The sequence below is a fragment of the Ambystoma mexicanum genome, chromosome 7q (assembly GCF_040938575.1).
Source record: "Ambystoma mexicanum isolate Mex_15411 chromosome 7q, UKY_AmexF1_1, whole genome shotgun sequence".
In the NCBI taxonomy this organism is placed as follows: domain Eukaryota; kingdom Metazoa; phylum Chordata; class Amphibia; order Caudata; family Ambystomatidae; genus Ambystoma; species Ambystoma mexicanum.
In genome coordinates, this window is record NC_090941.1 from 111,946,776 (window position 1) to 111,971,044 (window position 24,269).

The 24,269-nt window shown below is 39.9% G+C and overlaps 1 long non-coding RNA gene across 1 annotated transcript in view; it reads right to left on the bottom strand.

The window, feature by feature from the left end:
* Positions 1–4,390: 4,390 nt before the first annotated feature.
* LOC138527929 (uncharacterized) overlaps positions 4,391–24,269 on the bottom strand; it is a 151,483-nt gene continuing 131,604 nt past the window's right edge. The window contains exons 2-3 of the long non-coding RNA XR_011284091.1: positions 8,989–9,159; positions 4,391–4,725 (exon numbers count right to left, since the gene is read on the bottom strand). This is a non-coding gene — a long non-coding RNA (uncharacterized lncRNA). The remainder of the gene's footprint in view (positions 4,726–8,988; positions 9,160–24,269) is intronic.

A 24,269-nucleotide genomic window follows, 5' to 3' on the forward strand; every position in this document is an offset into this window, starting at 1 on the left:
CATCCCAATGTACTCTCATGGATGGGACATTTGATGGCCCGAGCGTAGGTTATTTATTTTTTTTATTTTATACAACGGATCTTGCACTGCATCATTCTTTGAGAGTGGTGGTGCTCCTCCACCATGAAATATCTCCAGCCATGTGCCATTTTCTTCATTCTGCATTATTTGTTCTGCAAGCATGCTGGGTTTGGCACCCAAACCACAGTCGCTGTTGATGCCATGTTCAGACATGTTAGACAATGTCTAAACTGGTAAGAAAATATAAAATGAAAAATGACACAATAAAAAGGACTATGCCAAGGGAAAAGGGAAATGGACACAGGATGGGAAAATGGATCGGTAAATCTGAGTAGTTTGCTATTAATAACCTTCTGATACAAAGGTATAAATAACTTTCAGAGAACTAGCTTAGTTTCCAGTTCCTGCCTCTCCCACTCCCCACCCCCTCTCTCTCCCCCAAAACAGTCCTTTTCAGGGACAACCTTGATTGGCCTTTTTAATGCAGTGTGTGTTAAGAAAAGACCATTTGTCTATGTATATTATTATAGACACAGATTTCCTTCATGGTAGCCGTGGGTACAACCTATAGTCATTGCTGCAATAAACCGTGCCTACAGTTTAGCTAATCACATCCTTCATGGTAGCCTCGAGTACAATGACAGCAATGCTATAACTGTGGCTACAATGTTTGTCAATGAGCCCTGTGAGCCTATTCCATAGCGTGTCTAGTATCCATGGCTTTGCAATTCTTTTTATAAAGAAATACATATGTAGATATATGTGTGGTAGGTAGTCCTGTAAAGTTCTATTTTGAGATATATTGAGTGTAATCTTTGTACAAATGTATTGTAACACTTTAATGACTTTCTATTCATCAACCATAAATATAACTAAACATTTTTAAATGTTAAATATGCAAACAACTTTTTTCGTGAAAGCAATTATTTGTGGGCAATGTGATTGTGGGATCTTTTAGTTTTACACATTATACTTCATCAGCCCAATTGTCTGCATTTTTACTATCTATTTTTTACTATCTATTTGTCTCAGGTCTTGTGTGTCCTTGTTAATGAATCTCCAACGATATGGAATCAATTAACATGCGTTTCATTTTGTTTAAAGTATCCATGATTGTATTTGTTGGGAATTCCTGAGGCGGCTGTTGCCTAATCCTTCTAGATACTTTAATTACTTTGTCATCCGTTTGAAAATATGTATACATATGTTTAAACAATTGAAGATAAAATTGACCTTAAAATACTTTTGCTGGTAGCACAAACATTTAAAAACAATATTTATATTTATTTTTAGATGGTTTATATCAGTAAATAGAGGTTCCATTTTTGTCTCTCCAATTAAACTTTTTTTTCTCTACAAAATTATTAATCTGTACAACATTAATTGGTTGAGTATTAGGAATATATTCAATATTATGATAAATAAGTCACGCCTCATATTTCTGTTCTGAAGTGTATTGCATTGTCTTTCAGAGATGTTATAGTAACTGAACAGAGGTGTGAGATCCATGAATTTAATTAAGGATGCCACTGGGAAGAACATGTATTTGTATACTGTATTGTTTAGAATTATTATGGATAGTGGTCTGGTAGTGTTCTAAAATGTCGTGGCTACTGGCTATGGGTGAAGGCCAGTGGCACAGAACAAATCTATAGAATAACAAAACTCTTGAAATTCAAGGATAAAGCGTTATTGCAGGGACGTTAAAATGAGCAATACATTGTATCAAAACCTTTGAAATTCAAGAAAAAAAAAACTTTAGTTGCAGGAACATTAAGGTGAGAACTTAAAGCAACAAAACCCCTGAAATTCAGCAGAAGCCACCTTAACTTCACACCCCTGTTGAGCAGCCTATGGCCATAGATGACATCAATGATGACATCACTAGTGAAATTACTAATTACATAATCTATGACATGACTGATGACATCACAGATCACATCACTGATGCTACACTGCTGACAACACTAATTACATCATATATGATAGATTACATCAGTAATGGCAGACATAACATCATTTATAAGTTAGCTCATAAAACCTTTGATTATCTTAATGACAAGTTAGACCATCGACTTGACCATGACGAAGGCTGTGGTCATTGGCCATCAGCAAAGGTCATACCAAGTGTTGGCTGGTTAGTGTTGTACAATATATAGTGGGCCTGGCTAAAAGCTATGCACAGTGGCCCGTTACTGTTTTAAAACAAAGTTGGCAAGGTCGAAAGCTGTAGCCACTGGCCATGGCTAAAGGCTATGGCTAGTGCCTATTAATATGTTAGAATATACAGTCAGCATAGCCATTGGCTGTGGTCGATGGCCTGTATTGTGCAGATGGCCGTGGCTAGTGTATATAATATACAGTGTGCATGGCAGAAACCTGTAGCCAATGGCTGGTTAGTGTTGTATAATATACAGTGGGCCCACCCAAAGCCCATAGCTAAAGGCAATGTAGTATTTTAAAATACAGTGGGCATAGCCAAAGGCTGCAGCCAATGCCCATGGTCAAAGGCCATGGTTAAAGGTCCATTTATATGTTAGAATATATATGGAGCATGGCCAAAGTCTGTGGTCACTAGCAAGTATTGTGCTGAAGGCCATGGCTAGTGGCTGGTTAGTGTATATAATATACATTGGGCACAGCTGAAGGCCATATCCACTGGTGAAGGCCAAAGGCTATGGTTGGAGGCCTATTAGCATTTTAAAATATACAATGGGTACGGATGAACGCCAAAGACCATTACTAGTGGCTCATCAATGTGTAAAAATATATTTGGCCATGCACACTGACCATAGCTCAAGGCCACTGCTGGTTACTGTTGTAATTTTTGATGTCTTCAGTGATGCCATCTATGATGTCCCACTTTGGTAATATGCTGCACAACAGGGGCTCAGCGTTAAGTTGGGTTTAGCTAAATTTTAGAGGTTGTGTTAAGTTCTCACCTTAACACCACCGCAACTAATGAATTTTCCTTGAATTTCAATGTTTGTCTTACAATATATTGTTAACGTCCCTGCAACTATATATAGTGTTTGTTCAGTTTTGTCACTGGTATATGTCCCACTTTTTTACACCCTCACAAACTGCTGCACTACTTGTTCTCATTATACGTGGCAATACCTCTGCAATCTGTAAATATGTTAATGCAAGTCATTTTTAAACAGATTTGGCATCCCACTTTTTCAAATAAATACAAAGAGGCTTCATCAACGAAAGAGTGCTTCAACAATTACAGAAGCATCAGAAAATTCCCACATTTAATTTCCACTCCAGAAATATTTCCACGCTTCAATCAATTGGTCAAAGAACACATCAGCATTGCTGATGACTGAGATAGAATAGCAAAAGTAAAAGTTAAACCAGCTATTTTAATATTTCCAGAATATATTCCCAGTTGGATTTCTCCGATTGTGGACATTAGTCACTTCACTTTACAACCAAATCTAAGTACCATAATCTGATGACTGTATTTTTAAGACAATACCGGTTACCTCTAGTGTCTATGGAGGCACTCACTTAGATTATTTGAACATTAGACAAATATTCAGGTGATCCAAACAGCCTTTGCTTAACTGAACAAGACTGTCAGGGAAAGGAAGTTCAAGTCTTAATAAAATTCCATCAAATGTAAAAACAAAATTAAAAAAAATAAAACTGGATGGAATTTAGTTAGTAAACCACAATCTGGTTACGATCTGTGGGTAGACTTTACCTCATTTTAAAACATAATGTTAACTCATGCCCATGATGCAGTGACAGCTCGTCAGCGATTTCAAAAGACAAAGGAGGTCCTACGTGAAGTTGCTTAATGGCCACACATGGGTAAGACAGTATTTTTTATTTAAAAGGGTGGCTGGTGTGTTGTCAGTTCCAACCAAACTCTCCCAATATCACAGGGCTTCTTTAAAAAAGATAGTATTTACATAACCAGTGCTATATGTTCAGATTGACTTATTAGTTCAGTGATTCAATTTATATTTGTTTACCAAATTGCTGCCCACTCGGAGTTTGCAAGATGGAGACTGCAGCCATTTCATTAATGAACCACATCTTCTCTAATTTCCGCCTTTGTGAAAGGATTGTGTTGGACGGGGGTAGTCATTTAAGCAATAAGGCAATGACTAAGTAGTAGGACTTTTTGGGAGTGAAAACATTGCATTGTGCCTACCTCCAGGCACCATTGAAAATGAGGATACTAAAAGGGAAAAAGACAGGAAGACTGAGTTAATGTGAACCAGAGTAGGACCCGTCGTCCCTGAACAGCCCTTAATCGAATTGAGGAATTAGTTCCTTCTTACGATGAGTCAAACCCTGAATAAAAAGGAATCTGTAGTGAAATGGTAAGTACAAATGTTCAGATGAAAGGATGAATGTCTATACACTGTTTATTGAATACAATTTTATGCTTTAGCCATTCTTGTTACCAACCATTAAAGTAGAGGAAAATAGGGTAGGATTTAAAATATGTAACCTTAATATCATATCATGATATTATACTAAAACACTGCATCTACCCCCTCTCTCCTAGAGACACAATTTCATGTATTTTACAGGACGGATGATAGGGGAGAAAAGAGGAAAGATGTAAAATCCCTCACACCACGAAGGAGGAAAAGAGGAGGTGAGGACCCCAACATCCTCAGTCCAGAAGTGGTTTGTCCAGATATCCAACATTGGCGATGACCCGAAACATGAACCTAAGCCCTGTAAAAAGAAAAGGGAGAGATTAATTTTCTTTCAGAGAGAAACTTTGCATCGAAATTTAAAGAAAAGAGGTCTTAGTTCTGCATAGTACATACTAACCCTGAACACATGCCCTTCCCCTGGAGCCATTGGTCCTGGGGGGGAAGGAGGGTTCTGGAAAAGAAATCAAGAGACCTGCCGCAATTTAAAGTGAAGATGTCCGCAATAATGTCCCACTTAAATCATGCCTTGCATTTTCATCAGCTACCAAGAAAAGGGTTCACACCTTTGGTAGTTACTCTCTTCCCTGAGAGAGAGCAATTAAAAAAATGGTGCAGAGTTTCTCTGACAATAGGGAATATGCTTTGAACTGTATACTACAAGCAAGAACTGCTGAAAGACTTTGTAAAATAACATTTCAGCAGCTATTGAAAATGGTGTCGTACTAGACTGCAATATTAGAATTAAAGCGAAAAAACAGTGCCACTTCCTAGATTAGCTAGAAAATATTGCAACGTTTTAATAAAGCTTAATGTATTCACTTGTAATTTTAAGCACAAAATACAATCTTTTTCCAAAAGCATTGAACATGAAATGGACTCCTCTTTCAAGGTTATATGCCTGAAATAGCAGTTATGCCTTCATAATTGTGATTACACAATTATGAAGGCATATATTATTAAGAATTATGAAGATTACACATTGAATTGTCGAATGTAAACGTACAAGATTGTGAGCATGATTCAAAAAGAACATGTAGTTGACCCCATTTTTAAACATCGAGGGGTAACACAGCATGAGGACCAGGACCTATCGTAACAAACCGAAGCACATCCAGCGAGGCTACTAGGAAGCTCACCAGAGCCAGATATCCTCCGTTCTACAACGGGAATTACACAGTCTACCCACGGTCATCTCTGCATGCCCCACGTTCAGGGGATTATTTTGCAACATATAGATGCATTCAGCAGTCTTCTCAAGGCATTTTCACCTATGATAAGGTCACGCCCCACTCTGAAGAATTAGAGACCTCTTCTATACCATTTCTACCTGACATTGCCAACAGTGGTACTTCGTCAGTCAACATTAAAATTGGATTTTCTACCAATGGTTAGATTCTCTCACAACAACCCTGTGAAGTTTTTTATACTTGCCTGTACACTTTGGCACTTGGACTATGCCATAACAAATAAACTTACACTATTGGTGCCCTATTCAAATGAACGTTTCAACCTCTATTCTGAGTTTGACAGATGGTGAGTTACCAATATCTTTGTTTTTTTAACACGTTGAGGTGTTTTCTTTTTTTTAAACACAAGACCGGCATTTACTTAATTCAAACTACTAAAGCAGACCATGACGTTGCTCTAACCAACGTAATAGAGCACGGCACGCACACATTATATCGTGACATCACCATACAAATAGCGTCCATTTTTTTACCGCGGACATTGCAATTTTTGGGATACATTGGAATACATGCCTCCGGTTAACAGGTAAGATGAAACTCACCAATTTAGCTGGACTTGATCCAGTCCAGGAATTTTGATATATTAGGTATAATTAATAGTGGACATTCATCTTTGATGTTTATCCTGATACATTTGGGCTTATGTTCCCATAGGCTACACGCCGCAATTGATCATCAACAACAAGTTGAAGCCACCAGTGACCATACTCTACCTTTAAAGCCACATTGATTTGAATGGTGGCAAGAATCTTTTTATCCATTTACAGACATTGGCCATCAGGTTTGTTCTAAATCAGCATTCTAGGACCAGCCACTATAACATCCATAAATACCTTAAAACCTATTTTCATAGATGTGACATAAGGGCTTTTTCAGCCCCAACCTTGTTGATTAAGTGATTGACCAGTCCAGACACTTAAGAATTAGCAACCACCTTTGTGAGACTAATACACAGATTTACTTTGGACTACCACACCAAGATAAAGACTACACTAAAACATAACCTTTTATATACACGTGGATTAGATCATTTCATATTGTGAGCAACCTATTCTCATATGTGCATTATTTATAGGCTCATTTTATTGATTTTAGGCTACTTGACAGCCCACAAGTAACCTGTCGGTACAAGCATTACAATAATTGATTTGAATTGGAAAACAGTGTCAAAATTGAAAATAGAGTACCTGGTATGGCAAGTGGGGGACGAGAGTACTTGCCCACATCATGTAGGCGAGGAATTCTCCCTGCCATGCAGAGGGATCAATTGATTGGGAGAGATGGGCACCAGCTGCGATCGGGAATTGTCTGTTACAAGAGGTTGGCAAAGGAACCGGAAGTCTAACATAAACCAGAACGTTTTAGATGCAAGATATATATAGAACAGCTGGACTGAACAATGGAAAAAGTAAGGGGGGGCTGACCTGGGCAAGAATAGAATAAAAGGTGCCCTTCCGGTAATGGGTATCTGACTAAGAACAGATGGCTCGATTAGACTTCCACCTTATAGAAACAAGAGAATAAGACTTAAAGAACAAGAAACCCCCGGTGAGAGTAAAGAGGAGGAGGCATGGAACAAGGCAACCACTTACCGGTCGTCCAGTGTGGAATCTTCGTTTGACACCACAACGGCAGCGTATTGCCCCAAGAGGTAGTACCTGATGAAACAAGGATGTAGCGAGAGTGACCAACAGTCTCAAGTCCCAAAGGGTCACCGACAGCAGGCAGAAGCCTAACAGGTTCTAAGTGCCAGGGTTGGAAGTCCAAAAAGTTCCTGCGCTAGACTTGGGGCAATACAGGTGTGCAGTGGCATCAGGTGGAATTTAAGGTCTATATCCAACCCAAGGAGTTGGTGGTTTGGTAACCGGGAAAGGGGTTACTTTGTTTAACAATCCTTGTTCGTGTTGGTGCAGACTGAATCGGCAGGCAGAGGCAAATCGTTAGTGGTCTTGGTTCGTTCTTGGCAGTAGTCAGAATAGGATAAATAATCAACAGAAAAGGCAAGGAAACAAGGGTAGGCAAGACAACAAGACCTCAGGAAATTAGTATGTGAAAGGGACAGCGCCTGATTTCAACAAAATCAGAAGCACCGGGTCTCAGAAACCCGGAAGCTAAATATTCTTTGCTGGGAAACAACAGCCACAAATCTTAATGCGTACGTTGGAATGTATCGGGTGCCAGAGTCGCCATGGTAACCTCCAAGTTGTTTGAGGATTACAGCAAGAGCAAGGGGGCAGGGTTGTCAGAGTATGTGCATGGCATTGTTTACCAGGGAACAATGTGAGAGAGCTCATTGGTAGTGGGCTACAACGCCTGGGGACCTGGTGTCTGCTACCTCGCATAGTCGTGTCCCCACTAAGTCTAGTAGGTACATTTTTGGAATGCCTAGTAGGTAACGCCCGTCCCGAGGATGGAATCCTGACAGAGGAATTGGACATCCAGGTGAATATTTCTATTAATTGGACATGACAATATAATGATCCAAATAGTCTTAGGAAACTAAAATGTTATCATTAATTATACATTATAGATCAGCCAAGTAAACAGAAGAAGGTGAACAACTCCTGAAGAAGTGGGATATCTAACCACGAAACGCGTAGAGTGTTACACATGAGCATTTTTCAAAACTACATACAGTTTGTGAACTTTTAAACATAAGTGAAGAATCTGATGAGTATATTCATTTACCCTGAAGGAACCATTGAGCATTGAGATTTGAGTTTTGTTGTTCTAACCAGTTCATATGCTTTCCTATGAATTAATAATGTTCTGTGTATGAAGAAAAATAGGTGTAACCTAGGAATATTGAATCAAAATTTCATGTGTGAAAAACTACATGTACAACTGAAGTAAAACCTAAACCAGTTTACAAAAAAATTGAATCATAAGTGACTTAAAAAAACCTTTTTTTGAAAGAATATTTCTTTTAAAAACATATTACGCTAATTTACATATTGTTTGTGTATACAATAACCCAAGGTGTGCAGGGGATGGGAGACTTCCACAAGTGTGTGGACATCTGTTGGTTTGGCATCACAGAAGATGATCACCACTGCAGCAGATGGCCTAGGGATAGGAGGTTGTGGAAAACCCTCCATGGTGGACTGCACATCCTCAGGTCTCTGGGCCAGGGGTGAAGCCTAAACACCCTATACAATGCCCCACCTGACCCCATAGGCTGGGCTGCAATAGCGCCCTTTCCCACTTCCACCCCATCACTCAAGAAGCCTCCACCCTAGCTGGCCCCTGCATAGCAGCATCTTGTCCCACCACTGCTGATTAGTACCCCACAGCAACCACCTCCTTGGACATACCGTCAGCAGCCTTGCCCGATGGAATCGGCGCTCTCCCTGTCACATCGCTCTCTGAAGAGGGAGGAGTCAATGATCGGTGGCCAGGGTTTGCATCTTGGTCTGGCAGCCTTGTCCCTGACCCTGCTCCTCTGCTCCACAGCACTTCAACCCTCTACGCCATCTGAAGCAACTCTGGAAAAGGAGACAAAGAAAATAGACATCAAAGTTAGAGAGTCAGGGAAAGACTGCATGCCAGTGCGCTTAGGCCACTTATTCCTATGTGGTGTGCTGCAGAGCTAGTGTCGAGGTTCAACCCTTAACCTCAAATATTAAACAATTAGAAAATTAGACAAGCTACTCACTCTTGCCACTAACATTAATATTGAATGAGCATATGATCAACAAGAATATCAATACAATAGTTAGGTATTCAAAATTGCTGGGCTTATGTTCTTTTCTTCTGATCTGAACCAAAACGTCTTTCGACACTATGGGCCTCATTACGAGTCTAGTGGTTAGCCTGCAGGTGGCCGCCGGTCTCGTAAAATGTTACGAGTGCCTAAATTCCTGGTGCCACCGGGAGATTCCAAGTCTTGTGGCCTGGGAAGTCAGGCGCCTGTAAAAGGTAAATCCACATTCCCATAGAGTCTTTTAAGACTCTATGGGAGTGGGGATATGGAAGCATCAGCACTGTTGCCAACAGTGCCCGTGTTTCCATGACTAGTCTGCCTACTGTGTCCACTGCGTCCGGCAGGGTCAGACCTGTTGGGCACAGTGGCTCAGGCAGGCAGACTCATAGATTGACGGTCCGGAAACAAGGGTGCCGGTGAGTTTACCGGCACCCTTGTTTCCGGACTGGCAAAGTTATGAGGCCCTTGGTCTTCCTCAAGGTGATATTAGAATAATATGAGATCAACTTTGTATTCCCAAATACAAACAAAATTAAAAATAAATACCAGAGTCATGGTTTGGGGACAGGCAAATGAAAAACAAAAACATGGTAGAAAACTAGCATTCGAAACACAATTACAACTAAGTATTACCAAAAAATCATTGTCAATCTTGGTATTAATGTTTCAATTAGCTCACCTAGTTGAGCTCTGTAGGTAACAAGTGACCAATTGTTTTTGACAACCAATAAAACAAAGGTGAAGCACCGAAAATCCCATTAAAATCAGTATACCAAAGTTAGTTTAACATAAGGTTGGCATTGTAACCATGCAAGGTGACTAGGCCCTTAAAGTGATTGAAATATTTGAAAGTAAATAATAGTGTTATTGATGACACTGAGTGCTCTCCAATGTGAGGGCGGTGAAAAATAATATTATTGAGCTCACCTGTGGTAATAGAGGGGAATATCCCGAGGATCAATATAAATAGAACAAATGTAATCAATTGTTTCCGAACTCCAATACATCAGGTCTGAACCATATTGTTTTTAGCATAAGAGCACTTACCCAATAAATAGAGGATAAAGTTCTGCTGTAACTTGATGGTATCTTGGTTTAATGTACCAGTTAAATCTTGAATTGCTGCAAAAATCATCAAGAAACATTTTTAATTTTAATCTTGTCATTAAAGGAATATGCGAGATTCTTGGAGTTTAGTTGTCGCCAACTTACCTCTAAGACTTGGTTCTTCCTTAAATCGAACAATGGTAGTAGGGGTTCCCTCATGGTAGGACCAGATATATAATGCTGCAGAAGGCAGGAAAATAAAATGCGTAATGGCACCGATTGTGGAATTAGCATCTCACATATTTACAGCTATTTATCCCCATTAACTATCTTCTAAGCCTATCTTATTGGGATTAATCTGAAGACATTGATCCTTCTCACAAGGCGCTGATCCTATGCCGTGTTTGGTTGTGTCTTGTTGCTACCTTACATTCCACTACTTTTTTGTCTGCCCCAAAGTAACAAAATTATATAATTAACTTGTGGTTGCTTCAATAGAAGCACCAGAAACTTTTAAATAGTTTGCTTGGTCATTGGACTTTTATTTGATGCAATTGGTATTTTAATATACCTTATTTGATTATTTCAGTTGCTTAATTCAATTTGTTTGTTCCTCTCAATTTGCTCATTCCTCTACACATCGTTCATCTATCAAGGTGGACCTTTGGTAGAAAGTATTGATCTGTAGAGATTGAATAGAGGATAAAGTATGAATTAATTCATTTAAAATAAAATTGTCTATTCATAACTTCAACGGACACTATGATGTATCAACCAGGTGTTTATCCGTGTTACATCTCACTAGGAAAAACTATTCTATTTATACTAACAGCAGTATTGCTCTAAAGGCACAAATCACTGATACATCATAACGTAATTTCTCAGTCTCTCCAGTATTCTCAGGAGATTCAAATATTCTCCAATACACATCTTGATATTTTTGTGTAGTTTGATTTTTGTAAAAGGATGTAAAGCAATGAGAACATAATCTGATTTTATATTTACTACATGTCTGTTTTGTGCTAAATCTAGGTCAGGGACTCGCCTGGCATCTTCTAAAGCTCTAATGTTCCTGAAATTGATAGTGTGGTTTCCTGCAAAACAAAATAGAGTCCTTGTATTTGATGCAATGTGCAATGACATCATTACGCAAAGCGTTGTAGATGACTCGTATGTGAAACCGCTGTTATGCTGCTGTAGAGGAGATCCCAAATAAAGCCTGCACTCACCATTGCTCATTTGGAAGTACAAGGAACATTCACACCAAAATATGTGACGTCTGATGAGCAAATAAAACAGCAGAGAGCCGCAGTAGGGCTCTGCCCAATACCCATCAGAAGAGCAACACCTATTGAAGTACCAATACCCAGACAACCATGGACAGTAAGGCATCCATTGAGAAAACCCTACCAACAAAGGAGACAAAATGAAGATTGCCCAAGTACCGTCCCAGAAGAAACCAAAAAGGCCTTAATGGAAGATGAATGGTGATATCACGAGAGCCCGGACGGACTCACAGATCGAACAAATGACGAATCAAGAATGACCCAAGGAGCCGAAACGCCCTGAGAAAAGAGATTGTGAGCTTAAAGTGATAGAAAGCTATCAAAGTGTAAAAGAGTTAAGCTGTAAGCAACATGAATACAGTCAATCTGTTTACGCCTGTACATATGCTTGAAACCACAAGAAAGATAAGAAAATAGTGCAGCTTGCTATGCTAAGTAGAAGAATAGCGTGGCAACCACCATTATACATAATCTACCTCAAAACAAAGCACAGTATTATAAGTGCAATTCCACTTTGCACGAAAAGCAGAATCAACTCAGGTTACTAGAGGCCAAGCAAGACAAGATTCATATTCTAGCAAAATGAGAAGAGACGGCTGAATCGAAACTCAGCAGATGCAACTTGTGCCAGGAGATCCAAGGTCATGCCAATAGGAGGAACAAACAGTAGCTACATCTAATTGAAACTCAAGAACATAATATCCTGTCTTTGAAAGGTCAAGATAAAGAAGCGTAGGCAGGTGGCAAGCCGAATAAGAATTAAATGCACAAATCGAGGGAAACTAAGCAAATTCATAGTGTCTGCATCACGTGACCATCCGAGCGAGGAGAAGCACGAGTTCACACCTACACTTGCATCAGCCCAGGAAGAGTTATTGGAACTGTCCCAGACAGAAGATGCAGTTTCGAGACCAACCACAGTAACATAATTGACACATTACTGTTGAAGTGATGATTCACTGTAACCTTAACGGAGGAAGGCCGGGTAGCTGAGGTGGCACCCTGCACCTGGCTGACCATTCTGCGTGCTGCTAAGCAGAGTGGAAATGTATGCATGGGGTTGGTGCCAATCCAATCACAATGGACCAAATAATCTAGGGTACTATAGTTAGTAGATCATCATACTTTTAGTGACGTCTACAGTAGTCATTTGGAAGGAAGGGCTTGGACGCCCACCTGACTATTTACCCAATCCCCTCACTCCGTTACCATATACAGATATAGCAACTATATTAAAGTTACTTTTTCCGAACCAATAGAAATGCTTATTAACTTTTGAGTGTTACACGTCACTTATGACGAATTTTCAGCATAAATGATGTGTTTTTTATGAAGTTCATTGAAGTTGAAGCGAGACGGACTATTGCATCGCTGCTGATTGCAATGACTTCCCGTTTTTTGTACTTGTCATTAAACAGACTCCCTTTGCCAAACCATTGAGTTGTCCTTATTGATTGGTGTTGGAGTAATACATCTGCACCCCCATCCATCTCAAGGTGCAGCTATCTGATCTTAAAGTACTCTTGGAGCAAACCTCGGCTCTTATGGCCGGCCGGGGGTCTCCTGAGTACACTGGGATGATTTATTAAAAATCTACTAAAAATAAAGCTGAAAACTTTGTTCCGAAAACCAGTGAGAATTGTCTATGTTGGAAAAAAAATACCAAGATTGTGCTTAACCCATAGGAAGAGCACTTTATGCTTTGTGGCTTATAACTTTTCCCAGTTGGATGAATCCTCATGCAAGTTTGCAAACAAAAGTATATGGCCCTCTCATATTGATCCTGTGAAGTTTGGTGAGGTTTTGTGCAGGAAGGCAAAGCTACAGGGGGGTTCCCAAAATGTGTGGTTTTTCCCATAGACAAAATGGAAAAAAGATTTTGCTCACCTACAACCCAAACTGCAGGAGGGATTTTCACCAAATGTGTGGCAGGAGTGGCGACTTGTTCCCGAAAGCGTGCTTTTGTAGATTAGGTGTAAATCCATCCAGTAGTTACTTTTTAAAAGGCCAAAAAGTAGGTAAAAATACTTGCTTCCTGTTCGGTCCATGGATGGTCTTTTGATTGGTCTAGAGAGTGACGTAATGTCCATGGACATTGGACACGCCTGCTGATTGGTCAATAAAAGATGTGAGGTGCGTCTGATTTTTGGAAACACCTACCATGTTGGATTCACGGATAGTGGCTGGTGTCCACATGCAGCACCGTAAAAACATATTGAAGAACACAACATTGCACTTGTTAAACTAATGAAACAATCCCTGGGCAGGTGACGGGTGATGAGGATGGGATATGACCTTAAAAAGGCAAAAAAAACTGATGCCTTTTTAACTCCAATATCCGCAAACAGTCTGGATGTCTGAGGCAGTCCTGTGATGTTCATGAACATCTGCGATATCCAGACACATCTATGCCTATTGATGCATTACAGGGTTGGTGACAGTTTTTGGACGGCTTATAACTTTGGCACCGCTCAATGAACCTGCATGAAAATTTGGAGTTCCATTCTAGACCGGTCTCCATATGGTTCTGCAAAGTGTGCAGTTGTTTTGCCAAGACGTAACAAAATAAGAGGGGTGGGTCCCAAAATATTTGAAGGGATTATAAATGTGGTACCATTGGATGAATCTGGACAGACGTTGGCAGAAATATTTTAGACTTAGATGTCAATGTGTTTGCAAGGTTTGGTGGGATTTTGCCAACAGGCAAAATTAGATGGGTTCTCAACATTTTTAGATGGCTTAGAACTTTGCCGTTTCACGAATTTGCAGAAATGTTTTCAGAGAGATTATAGACCCAATCTTGAATGTTTCTGCAAAGTCTGAATGGATTGTCAAGTGGGGGCCAAGTTATGATTATTTTATGTACGTACATTTTGACACTTTTAAAAAAATATATATGGGCGGATTTGCAGCAAACTCATTCAAGGAACATTGGCAAGGACCTGAAAGCATGGTTTTGCAAATGTGTCCATGTTTTATTTTTTGAAAAGTGTCATAATGTGAAACAAAACAAATGATATACCTTTGGTTACTGAGGATATAGCCTGTGGCCAGGTGCAGAGGCCAGATTGTCCTGGTCATGGCCTCAGGCAATGACCCAGACAATCGGGGCATTGGCCATGACCAGTGGGGACTAGCAATGAGGTTAAGGCAGGCATGGCCACCTGGGAACAGTCGTTTGGTAAACATTTTTGAGAAATTGGGATAGGTTGCAGTGGGAAAATGAAATTCTGCTTGTGGGTACAGGTTGAAATGCAAGATGGGATTGCTGCAAATATGGATGAGGAGATTCAGCAAGAACTTCATAGCATGGTTTTGCAAATATGTGCAGTATTTTATTTTTTTGAAAGTGTGAAAATGTAAGTAGACAAAACAGTGATAGAACACTAGTGTTTGGGCAAGGTGCCTGGCCATCAGCAAGGAGAAATGTGTACTGTAATTTTCTTATTGGGGCATGAGCAAAGTGGTAGATTTGAATGGGAAAAAAAAAAATTCTGCTTGCCATTACATCCTGCAGTGGTGCACTAGATTATAACAAACGTGCGCGACGAGCATTAACAAGGGCCTAAAAGCATGTTTTTGGAAATCGGTCTAATTTTCCCCAAATGTAATAATGTAAGTAGAAAAACTAGGGATATTAATTTGGTGTCTGGGTAGCAGGGCCTGGCAAATTAAAATGTGAACTCAGATTTGCTTAATGGCAAATGCGGCATGGTTGAACACCATGGCCCATGGATTGGGAGATTGGACATGGCTGCAAGCAATGAGCACTGGCCATGGACTACATTAGGGTATAGTGAACACTGAGCTAGGATGCTGGGTTGGTGCACTGAATAGGGGGGTGCAGGGGGGGGTTTGGTTTGGCTGGGGTCATAGTGGAGCCGTTTGCCGTAGGCAATTGAACTTTGATTTTCCCTGCTGATAACGACAGACATAAGTATGTGTTGCAAAATATATGTTTCTTAAAGGAGGTTTATAGTTTTTATATATATGAAATTGAAATTAATAACATTTTTTATAACTTCTATATAGTGATGTAACACCATAAAACATTTTCACTTATAAAAACCTATTAAATTAACAAAAAACATGGTTAAAGGAATGTTACAGTTAAGATGCATCCCACCCTTTGGACTCCTCTCCTCCGGTAGTTATCCAGTGGTGCCCCATCTTGGCTTCTGAAATGCAGATGCCAAAGATGTGTGGAACAGTGTTAAGTGGCAGTTGGTGTGTGGAAGCTTTACATGTACAGTTTTTGGAAGTGATTGGTGGATGGACATATGACTGTTTGAAAGCAGGTGTTGAGGGATTGTGACAAATATAAAATTTAAAAAAGGTAGAAGGGCTGCCCTGTCCGATGGTGTGCGTGTGCCATCCGGGTCTTTTAATGATCCATGCCCAGGAAAGGGGACTGGATAATTATAAAGGTCCACCGATGATGGTCCTTATTGTATGCTACAGAAAAGTATTTGTGACATAAAATTGTTTGTCTGTTTATATTTTTCTCTAGTATACAACTGTCCATTAGCACCCTGTGTGGGGGAGCCAGCCAATCAGGTGGCTAAGAACGCAGGCTTGAAGTGCCAGTACAAACGTACGTACCATGCAGCCTGACGGCCAGCTCTCCCTGGCGCCATCTCCCCCCACCACCCTCTGTTCCATTTTCTTTTTGTTCACCCCCTTTACTTACCTTAATTCATCGGTGGCAGGTGCCGCTGCCACATTCACTCCTTCCCTTCGCTTCCCACAGGCTGCCATGGAAGGGGAAGAGGGGCTTCGTACAGAGCACTGCCTTCCCTTTCCATAGCAGCCATCTTGAAAAAGGATTTTGCTTCCTACAGCAGGGGCTGGAACAGAGGACACAGACCATATTATGTCTATTATCATAACACAAAATGCTTATGGAAATGGAGAATCTTATTGCGTCTATCTACTTTATTGAGAAATGTAAAGTAGAAGGAGCCTATTAGATTATTGCTTTTAGTTTTATGTTTTAACTGTGAAAGATGGTTCCTAAAGGAACTTTTTTTGGAGGAGAAGAAAGAAAGTATAGAGGGTAGGTGTACATAGGAAGATGTTGCGCCTGTGTTACATCCAAGGCAGTGTTTTTCATGCTCCTTGATAACAGCTTCAAAAGTACTTCAAAATTTCTCCCCCCTGCATAGTGGTGTGTTGCAGTATTGAAGAGAATTGCTGTTTCCGAAAAAATATGGAACAGCAGCCTCTTATCACTTACAAGGAGCTGGTGGGATTTTGTGTCCCACAGAAGTAGGCTGTGTGGTTACAGTATTGGTTGCGGAAGATGAGGTGGAGGAAGACAGCCTACTGCTTGCTGAGAAAGGAACAACCTTTCTGAAAGCATTGCAGTGGTTGGATTTGGTGTGGTGGTGCATAGAGGTGGTCCCATACGAGTACTGTAAAGGTAGTTCGCAAATGAGTAAGCGCTGCACTCTGCATTTCACTTTGGTAGCTGTAGCCTTTGGTACATTCCCAACAGTGGAAAAGAAAAGCCACACCCACGATTCTATCTGGGTGCTAGAGGTAGGCACTTCCTCTACCTCATCTTCTTGGCCCTCTTCTTTGTCTTTGGAAGTACTGCACTTTTTAGTTGTGTAGGACCTCCAGCTGGTGGTGGTGGTGGCTCTTGGGGAGGAGAGATGGCAATACATGATGCCATTTTTAAGATAAATAGCAGTTTTGCTAATATTCTTCCAAGTATGTATTCTGTGCTAGATTGTTATTGGATAATGATTAAGACTGTGTAGGAGATGCGCTAGTGTACATTATGAGCTTGAAAGTTTGTAGATCAGCAGAAAATGCAGTCCTGAACTGTTTGTGATGCAGGGACCCATTTGCGAAGTGCAAACGCGTTCACGAACACATCATGCTGTGCATGTCCGCGTGGTCACGTGACAGTGTCCAGAAAGTCTGCGATTATGTCAGACGCTCACGGACGTGGACAAACACAAAAACTGTGAAAAGTTTCAAAAAGTGTATGGAAGTGTTACAAATTTTGCTGGAATGTGAGGAATTGCAGATTTCTAAGGTGAAACTTTGTAAATTGGACAAACATGTTGCTATTTTGGGGTAAGTATGATATTTGTAAGTTGAAGGAAAAGTGTGCACTGGTAACAACCCATGAAATTAACCTATAACATCACAAATCTGGGCCACTTTTTGTTCATTGACATATGTAGGTCATGTGATTTTGTTCACTGATAGAGACAATTATGCAAATTAAGAGGTGTTACATACGTACACATTAACCTTTTATGGTGTTAATGCACTTTCCTTGGGATTTGGCCTCAGTTCATGGTATAAATACATGGTGAAATAAGCAAGCCTCAAACACACAAATCGTGTGTACTTCATGATGAAGTGAAATGTAACTGTCATTTTTTGGTGGTGTTCTTTCTTTCCTCCTTAAGTTTCCTGGTGTGTGCCTCAGATTTGTATGCATTATATGACCTGATGTGTATTGTTTCTACTAGCTCAAGTATGTAGTAAGTCTTCAATTATTAGCTATTTATTCCATGTTTATCATTACTGAAAACTCTGATAAGGTACCATTCAATTACCAAATTACAAAAAGTGTAATTCTGTAGTGCATGCTGCAGCCATTGTCTATGTATGATTAGGTTCCTGTATTAACAACAAGACTCCAATATTAGGTTTTGTTGAGATGAGTACATCCTTTAATACATTAAGTAGTTCATGATACAATTCCCGATCACACCTGACATCTTGTTACTAACATTATAAAACACAACCATAGAGACCTATCACAATTAATTTCATATATGAGGTCATCGGTGATGTCAACAATGACATTTATTTGATATGCTATCTTTAATGTCCTGGGTGTTAGTCTTAGCAGTGCACAGAGGTGGCACAAGTTATGATTGCTTAGCATACCATAACTGGTGAATTTTAAGGGTTTTTCTTTTACTTGTAACCATAACATCCCTTTAACAAAGATTTTCCACTGAATTATAACAGTCATTTTTATTCTTGTAAACATTGCATTCTAGCAATATGGGTAACTGGTTCAAGACCACTCTATGTAAACATAATATTATGTTCATAATGTGAGTCAATTACCAAAATTACAGCATGGAGTAAATAAAGTGAGTTGTAAGTGGGGTTTGTAATAGCAACTATGATAATCCAAATCAATTGTTTGTCTTGTAATATCCATTCAAATGTTCACATATTCCCCCATGAATTATTCATATATTGTATTTGATATTAAAGAAAAGACCAAATCTTACTTTCCCGGTTTAAGCCAGAAAAACATGTGTCCATGTACATGATCCATTTTGCCTCTTGTCATAGATTTAATTCTCTGTTGCCTCCATTAATTATTTGTACTGTTGTCAATCCCAAGAATCGCAACTTCTCTGTTGGTTGTCCCAAATGTTCTTTTTGACAGTGTACAGCCATGGGATATTTATTGTCTCTGAAAAAAATTGTATGTGCTAAAAAGTTCTGATCATTAACTTTCGTTTGTGTATAGGTAGCAACCTATATACCATTTTCAACTGTGGCATTCAATTCCATAAACAACGTATTTGATATCACAGATAAAGCGTTTAATTTCTTATATTTTGCCATTGAGAAGCTTTACTGACTTAGTCTTGTCCAAGATTTGGGTACACGCTTTGCATTTGATACATTTGTCATTTCCTTTAGGCAGTGGCTTTTGCCAATAAGAACACCGTGCCATGTTTTGTCTGGTTCCAAGAAACGCAGACTGAGACTTGTTTTTAACGTAGTCGGCAAAGTGGCATCATCATTACTAGCCTATAATTTTCATTCCACTGTGTTGCTGTGGTTTTTTCGGATGACATGCTTGGTGTCATTGATGTATGACAGGTTTTGTGGTAGAGGATTAAGGTACAAGTCTATTCTGAGATTCTTTCAGTTATTAGAGCCAATCCCATTAATTATGGGTCTGAAAGGAGAAACAAAAAAAAAGTTGAATGTTTTTAGGAATATTTGGTAGAAAAAAAAAAGATTGTGGCTATTATTTTGTGTTGAATGTTCATGAAATCAAAGTCATGGTCATTGAATAAAATCAAGTATGCCAATTTTTGCTTAATGTATTCCAATTTGCAATAACAGTTGGTAACGGATTAGAATCCAATGTTGATAGCAAAGATTGTTTAGTAGTTTGTTGGCTTCAGCTATAAAGTCATTTATTCATGAGGACAATTTTGCCACCTTTGTCCATACTTTTGACAATGATCTTTGTTTTTTCTAAGTTCTTGTAAAGCTTGTTTTCTTCAAACGTAAGATTGATTTTCGTGGAGTTGTGTAAGTAGTTGTGCCTTAGATTTTGTATTATAGCCTGGTTGAAGAGATCAATCACATTATCTTCTGACTGCGTTGGCATGAATTTAGATGTCAGGGTGCTGTCTTTAGTGATGTGAGTATCTATGTCTTGTTCTCAAACAAATTGCTCCAAATCACAGTCTTCGTCTATACCATCCAAGTTTTAAAATGTTTTTTTTTCAGCTATAGCCACAGTTACTCCAGATTGTATTGATTTGGGTTCCTTTGGTTTGTCTGATGTGGGTGCAATGTCAAAGAATTTCTTTAACTAACGTCTGCAAAATGCATACATGTCTATGTTTGCATAGTATCCATGTGTTGGTTGGCCTATAAGACAGTAATTTATTGAGACCCGAGATGTGGCTTGTAGAAAGTTGTGCATCTAAGATTTATAACTAGGTTTTCTTGTTGTACCACCTCATTCCTCTTGATCTTTTTGTAACTTCTGTGTCTTCTTCTGTGCGTTTTCCCTGCTTGTTTGCCTCTTTGGCATTTTTTGTATTGGTCATGGTAGAGGGACCTTTTGTAGGTCTTCCTGTATTGAATGTTGGTCTTTTGAAATTTAGTTTGTGTCTTTTGAATTCCTCTATAAAAAGACATATTTTCTGTGATAGTGTTTGTTTGCTCCAATTCGACATCACTGCTTTCTGTGGATTCTACCTCAGGTGATGATGCAGACAATGCTTTTTTCTACCAGTGTTCTAACTGTTTTTGAGACCGGTTTTGGATTATATTTCGTCTCATATATCTACTATTTAATGCTGTAAAATGGCATGTCTAGGAGTCTACAACTTTTCCATTTCATAAATCTGCATTGGGCTGAAAGCCACCAAGTATGATGACACTGTTTGTAATGACCAAAACAGCATGATATATTGGGGTTGTTACTATATTCCCCCCCATGATTGCATTATGGATTTCTACTCATTATGAGTACTGTACAGATACAGAAATTAAGTCCAGGGTTCATAAAAATATATGTCTATTGTCCATTGACAGCGAATAGTAAAAATCTTACCTGTGGTACGACAGGATGTCCTGTAGGAAATCATCCCAGGCAACCCGTGCGCAAGGTACACATGGTGCCATTTTGTTCCATTGTTGCACAATCATGCGTATGACATCACATGCACGTTGCATGTGACAACATCCTCACTTCATGTCACCATTGACAGAAACGAGCTGTGACAAGTGTCCTTGTGGCGATACCAGTGCACAAGAAAATAAAAACTGTTTTAATTTGGCATGTTAGCACTAGATTCGGGCTGTGTGGTTGAGTATTGTAAAGTCCACCCTTGTTACTAAGGTCTATAACTCCAGCGAACCTGACCAATCAGATTCTTAAAATGTCTAGTTGGGACCTAATGTAGGCTGTCTATTATAATTGTAGAGCTATTGATATAGCATTCTAAATTCTCCTGACTGTAAGGTACCACATGATACATCATGTAGGGATCATTGAGAACTGTTAGGCCATGAGTAACATTAAATGTGAACTGAATAAAATGTATGCATCTAAAGTGTGCTCTTGACCATTACTGTCATCAATTGGCATTTGGGACGATTGCTACCTACAATACAGACATTCATCAATCCGTATCCTAACTAGGTACACAATCTTTGATCTGCCTAATAATTACAGTCCCTGTGATAGTGACCCTGTAGCTATGGTTAAGTTGCTCAAACCATAGGAAGAGCACTTTCTGGGTGGAATATAAATTTGTACCCTCTAGATGAATGCTAACCAATCTTATAAACAGTATGTGGTCCCCTTGGCTTGATTATACTAAGTTTTGAAAGATTTAGCACGGGGGGGCAAAATTATAGGGGTGCCAAAATGTGTTTTCCTCATAGACACAATGGAAAAATAAAAAAATAAGAAAGGTGCTCACGTTTACAGCCGAGACCTATGGACGGATGTTCACCAAATTTGTGCCAGGAGTGGTGGCTTGGTTCCGAAAGCATGCTTTTGTAAATTTGGTGTAAATCCATCCAATAGTTTTTTTTTTCAAAAGGACAAAAAAACTAGGCATAGAAAATGTTGATAAATGGGTTCAGTCCACAGACTCACTTCCCTATTTGGTCTGTGGAAACCCCCTGGACCAATCAGGGGGTGGCGTGATGTCCGCAGACTTCGAACGTGCCTGCTGATTGGATGGTGTGAAGCAGGAGGTGGGATATATTTTTGGAAGCATTGGCCATGTTGAATCCGTGGACAGCGTCAATGTCCGCGGATAGGGCAGTGGGTGGAAAAGTATGGAAAACACATTTAGGGTTATTTGATGGCCGAAAAGAGGGCCTGGAATGGGTGGGGGGGGGTGTTTGAGTGGAATAGAGATAATATGGGGCTGTTTGTCTAGATTAAAAATGTGGGGGCCGGTGCCGCCCGATCAACGGACACTGCGGTAGGCCACAGACAGCGCTGTGAACTGGCAGCTTGGAAAACACAGTTATTTGATGGCTGAAAGAGGGTATATAAAGGGTAGGGAATGGAATGAAGATTATATGAAGCTGTTTGTATAGGTGAAAATAGGGTTTGCATGTGCCACAGACTCCACTGTTTATTTCAATGTCCGTGGATACCAATTCAATGGCTGCGGTTTCAGGGTGAGTTGTTTAGTTGATCATGCGTTCCAAAACAAGGGGTAGCCTGTATTTGCAGGTGTGCTGCATGTACTTGTTAGAAAGTACAATTATATTGGGGTGGTTGTGGCCAGTTTTCTGGGGGCCTGGCTGTGGGCCATGGCCCCAAAAATCTGGCCACAACCATTATAGTAATCATAGGTACTGTATGGGGAGTAGATAGTATGTGGTATTTATGATTGTAGATAAATGGAGGATAGTGCTTATGGAATATGCATTTGTTTACAGTTGGTACTGTAACTTAGGTGTAATAAAGTAGTAAAGCTGGAATCTCTGGTTGCAGAGAGCGGAGAGTAGAGACAGGCGGATTTCTGTGAAAGAAAACGGTATAAATTTGTTAAGCAGGATGTTAGGCAGAATCCTAAGCAGTTCCCTTAGGGAGCACTACAGAAGATTAGGACTACAGGTATATGCAATAATTTCCCTTTGGTATCAGTCTGTACCACACAGATTTAGTTGGTAGCTGTGGCTGAGCAGTCAGACTCTCAAGAGGGAGATGAGCAGTATTCAGGGTTTACACCATAGGACTACAATACTATGGAACATGGAAACACTGACCAAAGCTTTGTATCAAAAGGAATATATTTATTTTACACACTTCTAGTTCAACACATAAATCACTATCCTTAAAGCAAGTTAAAACAGTCAAGATAAAATTACACAATGCCCCGTTTAAATTGTAGACAAGTTTGAGCAAGAGTGAAAACTGAGCAAAAAGGCACAGTGTAAACCAAGCAGAAATGGCACTAACAATTTCTCAAAAGGGAGGGTAAGGACAAGTTATACAGATTCAGACTCTAAAACACACCAGCAACACTTCCCAAGTAGATTAGGAAAAGCGGTACTTTTAGCATATGAAATACTTGGTGAAAATCAAGCAAAATGGCCCTTCACAATATTTGAAAAGGGAAGGAGGGTGGTTATAAGAGTTTTAGGTGCACCAACACATTTCTTGATGAAAAGCAATCTAGAGAAGGCAGTTGTAACAGATTTAGCCAGAGTCAACAGGCCTGTATCAGAGTCAGTTGTACAAGGCAAAGTGCCCAGGATCAAACAGTTCTAGTAGCTGCAGTCAAGTCTTTGTTTAACGATTTTGAAAAGGCGGTTGCAGAAGGTAAAAGACAATTCTAGATGATAGGGGCGGCCAACCCAGAGGTAAGTAAAGGATTTAAAACACCTTTAGCAGTACGCAACAAAACAGGAGGCCTGGTGGAACAATGTACATTTCAAGTGGAAGAGGCTCCTGTGGTGGCGGTAGTTCCTGCAGTTCGGGAGATCCAGCAGAGGAAGAGAGGCTCTCGTCATGGAGGAAGGTTTGAGTCACTGCACTGCCCAGGGATGAAGCCAGCCGCGGTGCTGCCAAAACTGGAATAAAACTTATGCTCCTTTAAATCGTGGTCGTGGTGGACGGGTGCCTAGCTTTCCGGTCTCCGAGTGCAGGGAACTGGCGATTCAAACAAGGCAGGTCCTGAAAGGCGATTGGTGAACTGGTTGGCCCCACCAGCTCAAGGGAAAAAGACTCTTGCAGGTGAAGATTTTCTCAAGTGGTGAGGATCTGCAGCAGGTCTTCACCGGTGGTTCA